The following is a 6,000-nucleotide window of genomic DNA, read 5'->3' as shown; positions in this document are numbered from 1 at the left end:
TCTTCACAGTCCAACTCTCACATCCATACATGACCACAGGAAAAACCATAGCCTTGACTAGACGGACCTTTGTTGGCAAAGTAATGTCTCTGCTTTTTAATATGCTGTCTAGGTTGGTCATAACTTTCCTTCCAAGGACTAAGCATCTTTTAATTTCATGGCTGCAATCACCATCTGCAGTGATTTTGGAGCCCAAGAAAATAAAGTCTGACACTGTTTCCACTGTTTCCCCATCTATTTCCCATGAAGTGATGGGACCAGATGCTGTGATCTTAGTTTTCTGAATGCTGAGCTTTAAGCCAACTTTTTCACTCTTTAGGAAATGCAAATCAAAACCACAATGAGAAACTACCTCACGCCCATTAGATAGTTACTAACAAAACCTGGAAAATAACAAGTGTGAGTGAGTATGATTTCCATTCTAAAGGAAATCAGTCCTGAATATTCATTGGAAGGACCGATGTTGAAGCTGAAACTCCAATACTTTGGCCGCCTAATGTGAAGAGCTGGCTCATTTGAAAAGGTCCTGATGCTGGGAAAGATTGAAGGTGGGAGGAGAAGGGGACGACAGAGGATGAGATGGTTGGGTGGCATCTCCGAGTCGATGGACATGAGTCTGAGTAAACTCTGGGAGCTGGTGATGGACAGGGAGGCCTGGCGTGCTGTAGTCCATGGGGTCACAGAGTCGGACACAACTGAGCGACTGTGAATGGAACTGAGTGAGTGTGCAGAGAAACTGGAACTGTTGCATAGTGTCAGTGGCAGTGTAAACTGGTGCAACTGTTGCTGAAAATAGTATGGCAGCTTCTTAAACAATGAAAAATAGAATCATACACACTGCTATATGTGAAATAGATGATCAACAGTGACCTCCTGTTCAGCACAGGGGACTCTGCTGAGGACTCTGTAATCACCTGACGGGGGAAAAGAATCTGAAAAACAATAGATCTATGTATGTGTTAATTGCTCAACTGTGTCCAGCTCTTTGTAACCCCATGGACCATAGCCCACCAGGCTCCACTGTTCATAGAATTCTCCAGGTAAGAGTACTGGAGTGGGTAGCTATTCCCCTCCCCAGGGAATCTTCCTGACCCAGGAATCGGACCGGGGCCTTCCTGCATTGCATGCGGATTCTTTGCCCTCTGAGCCACCAGGGAAGCCCCAAGATACATGTCTACCTGACTCACTTTACTGTGCCCCTGAAGCTAACACAACATTGTAAATCAACCGTACTCCAATAAAACCTGAAAGAGAAAACAACTAAAAATTGAATTACCATATGCCGCAGCAATTCTACTTCTGGGTATTTATTCCCCGAAGAATTAAAAGCCAGGCCTATTGGAAGATACTTGCGTATTCATATTCATGGCAACATGATGCACAATAGCCAGAAGGCAGAAGCAACCCTTCTGTGTTGTGACAGATGAATCTGTAAGTTAAATGTGGTATATACACACAAAAGAATATTATTCCCTTAAAAATGAAAAATGCCAGTACTGGCCACACCATGGATGTACCTGAGGATATGATGCCAAATGAAATAAGCCAGTCACACAAAGGCAAACACTGTATGATTCCTCTTGCATGAAGTACCCAGAGTATTCAGACAGAAAGTAGAATGGTGGTTGCCAGGCTGAGTTGAGGGAGAATTGGGGAGTTAGTGATTAATGGGTACGGAGTTTCAGTCTTGCTAAATGAAGAGGGTGATGGTTGCACGATAATGTGAATGCATTTAATACCACTGACCTTCATTATTTTGAATTGTTAAGATATTACGTTTGATGTGTGTTTTCCACAATTTTTTTAAATTGTAAAATAAAACCCAAAAAACTAGAGTCATGACCTCTGAAAGGCCCCCCCACTACCCCTCATTCACTCCAGTCCCGCCCCAGTGGCCTCTTTAAATTTCTCCAAAGAGGGCAAACACATTCCTGCCCCAGGGCCTTTGCACTGTCTGTTACCTGGAATGCCCTTCCCACAGATAGCAGCTTGCCTGCCACCTCCTTCATGTCTCCGCTCACATGCCTCCTTATCAGCGAGGTCTTTCCTCATTCCTCTGCCAAAAACGCATCCTCTGACGTTCTCTGTCCCTTTGTGTTGTTTCGCTGTCTTCGTGGTATTCGCTTCTAGCTGACACGTATTGAAGGTATTTGTTTACGCAAAGACGAATGAAGTGATCAGGGTGCCTTCTGTCATGGAATGGCAAGTCAGCAAGGTAACTTATGCCTTCCACAGCTGCATCCCCTCGTCCCATCCCAGCGCCATGCTAGGCAGAGTCCACGCTCCGTCAACCACCACTGTTTGCGTGACCCAGTACTGTTCACATTAGGTTTGGGTGGGGAGGTGCCTTTTTTTTTTTTTGACTGCCTGGCACAGCTTGTGGGATCTTAGTCCTCTGCCAGCGATTGAACCGGGGTCCTCTGCAGTGAAACACAGAGCCCTAACCCCTGCACGGCCAGAGAATTCCCCTTTTGCCCATTTTAGACCACGTGAGTTTTTTCATCCTAAAATTCTCAGCACTCAGCCCAAGGCCTGGCACCTAGAGGACAAAATAATTCTTCATTGAATGAATGATAGTCAAGTAAATCGAATGACTCTGGCCCCCAGGCTATCATGTATGTTGTGGGTCTACTTAATATTATCACAAACCTTAGATTAATCTTTCTACTATAGCCTGAAAAAGTGTGCGTGATAACGATACGTGCTTCCTGAACACCAGTATAAGCCAGAGGCTTTACTACCATCATTTCTAATTTTTGAAGCAAAGTAGAGATTAGTTTCTCCATTTACCGGCAAAGGAAATCAGGTTTGGAGAGACAGAGAGAGGCTGGAGGACAATGACAAAAGACAGGATGCACACCCCGGCTCGTCCCTGTTGCCCAGGTTAAGAAATGAACTTTCAGGACACTCCCTGGTGGTCCAGGGGTTAGGATTCAATGCCTTCACGGCTGAGTCCTGGGTTCGATTCATAGTTGGGGAACTAAGATCCCGAAAGCTGCATGGCACAGCCCCAACAAAAAAACTCAAGAGTAAAACAAACCAACAGCTGTCCTTAGCTCCTGTTCTGTTTCCTAGGAGCGCCTTCCTATTCGGTGTCTATTTCTTCCTCGACATTTGTCACCACCCCCTTCCTCCCCTCCTATTTTTCTTCTTCACCCTTTGCTTCTTTCTGCTCTTTTCTGCTCTCTCTCTGCTTTTCCCTCTTTCCCTCCATTTCAGCACCTCATCTCAGTCTTTGTAACCAGACCAGAGCCAGGTCATTTGTTTATTTGGAAGCTGGAGCTGAGAAAAGAAGTCAAAATCTCTCCGCACGTTAAAACAAAGACGGGGCATTTTATATTCCCTTTCATGGTCAAAAGATGATCCTTCCTTTCTTCCCCTTCACAAAATCCATTTCAGTGTTTATAGACCGGTTATCTTAACAATGACTGCCCTTTGCTTTTCTCTCTGTGCCAATTAACATTCTTAATTGCCTCGCTCTAACCCACTCACTTTTTGTGTCTTGGGCAGAGTTCTCTGACAAGTTTATTTTCAATTATAATTTATATTACAATGATAGATAGATATTTATGACAGTAAACTTTCCAGTGCTGGGCTTTTAGCTCTTAAAGTTTTGTTATAATAAAGAATGCTTGTGGCAAATTGACAGAAGTGCCTTCTCAGTGTTATTTTTTTTTAAGACAAGTTCAGAATAGGTATTTTTGGGGAGGCGGGGGAAGCCGGGTGTGTGTCTGGAAGGTAATCACAAAAAAGAAAAAGGAAAAAAGCAAGAGAAAACTTTTAGGAAAGGCTGTGGGGGCCAATACAGAAATGTTCAAAGAATGAATCAGAACTGCTAGCAAAGGGAATGCAGTGGAAAGCGCTTTTTAGCAGAAAAATTGTTCAATCAATTGAACCTTCAACTTGCTTTTGAAAATCTATACATTTCTCCTGTCCAGTTACGAAATATCTGAATGTCCCGATAAGCATGTTTATGGTTTTACCCTTTTAGCTTGACCACTCATGTCATCCAGGCCCATGTCTTGCACAAGAACCCACCAAGGAATAAGAGAGTATTTTCAGAAGCTTTTGATGGGTTGTGAATTTGAGAAGCACCAGCACTTACTGCAGAAAAACTGAGGATGTGTGGTCTTCAGAAAGCCCAAATTTGCACAGAGCCAGAGCAACAGGATGGTCACTCTCATATTCTCTATAATAAAGACAACTCAATATGTAACAGGGATTGGTTAAGCGGATTAAAGGTTCATCCGTAGAGTGAAAAAATGACATGATAAAACACATTGACAAAGATTTGTTGTTATCAAGGTAGAAAAGGCTGATGCTGTCCCGTTCAAGTGAAATAGAACTGCAAAATGTTTTTTTTTCTAAAATGTATTTTCAAATAGATCTCAACTCTGTAAAAGTTATGATATTCATGAAAGAAAGATCAGAAGAAAATTCACTCAAATATTATCTTTCTGTCATCTGTAGAAGCAGCAGAAAAATTATTCACATCATCCCAATGAGGGAATGAGGGAATATAAGCCTGTACAATTTGAGAGAAAAGGCGGGGATGCATGGGTTTGATTCAGTTGGGGGGGTGAACAAGGTTCCCCTGGAGAAGCTGTTGTTCAGCCGCTCAGTCGTATCCGACTCTTTCAGCTATATACCCCAAAGTGGACATGCTAGATCCTATGGTAATCCTATTTTGATTTTTTAAAGAAACCGCCATACTATTTTCCACGACAGCTGCACGTTGTACATTTCCATCAATGGTCAGCTCAGTTCAGTTCAGTCACTCAGTTGTGTCCAACTCTTTGTGACCCCATGGACTGCAGCACGCCAGGCCTCCTTGTCCATCACCAACACCTGGACCTTGCTCAAACTCATGTCCATTGAGTCAGTGATGTCATCCAACCATCTCAACTTCTGTCGTCCCCTTCTCCTCCCACCTTCAATCTTTCCCAGCATCAGGGTCTTTTCAAATGAGTCAGCTCTTTGCATCAGGTGGCTAAAGTGTTGGAGAAGCTAAGGATTCTGTTTTAGTTGAGGTATAGTCTTAAAACTCAGCATTCGAAAAATAAAGATCATGGCATCCAGTCCCATCACTTCATGGCAAATAGATGGGGGAAAAAGTAGAAACAATGACAAATTTTCTTTTCTTGCTTCAAAATCACTGCAGACGGTGACTGCAGCCATGAAATTAAAAGACACTTACTCCTTGGAAGGAAAGGTATGACAAACCTAGTCAGTGTATTAAAAAGCAGAGACATCACCTTACTGACAAAGGTCTGTTTAGTCAAGGCTATGGTTTTTCCGGTAGTCATGTATGGAAGTGAGAGTTGGACTATAAAAGAAGCTGAGTGCCGAAGAATTGATGCTTTTGAACTGTGGTGTTGGAGAAGACTCTTGAGAGCCCTTTGGACCGCAAGGAGATCCAACCAGTCCATCCTAAAGGAAAGCAACCCTGAATGTTCATTGGAAGGACTGGATGCTGAAGCTGAAGCTCCAATACTTTGGCCACCTGATGCGAAGAGCCAACTCCTTGGAAAAGACCCTGATGCTGGGAAACACTGAGGGCAGGAGGAGAAGGGGACGACAGAGGATGAGATGGCTGGATGGCATCACCGACTCGATGGACATGGGTTTGGGTAAACTCTGGGAGTTGGTGATGGACAGGGAGGCCTGGCGTGCTGCAGTCCTTGGGCTCACAAAGCATCAGACACAACGTAGTGACCGAACCACAGCGACTGTTGATGTACGATATACACAAGTCACAGGCGCGCAGCATAGTGAGTCACAGTGTTAAAGGCTACACTCCTCATACAGTTGTTATAAAATATTGGCTACATTCCCTGTGCTGTGCAATATGTCCTTAGAACTTATTTATACTTAATAGCTTCTACCTCTTAATTCCTACCTATCTATTGTCCCTCCCTGCTTCCCTCTTCCCACTGGTAACTAGTTGGTTCTCTATAGAAAATAAGAGGATTTACCGTGATTGCGATTTAGTATCTTGTT

Source organism: Ovis aries, chromosome 13, assembly GCF_016772045.2.
Source record: "Ovis aries strain OAR_USU_Benz2616 breed Rambouillet chromosome 13, ARS-UI_Ramb_v3.0, whole genome shotgun sequence".
Classification (NCBI taxonomy): Eukaryota; Metazoa; Chordata; class Mammalia; order Artiodactyla; family Bovidae; genus Ovis; species Ovis aries.
The sequence above is the reverse complement of the archived record's forward strand: the minus strand, read 5'-3'. Positions refer to the sequence as shown.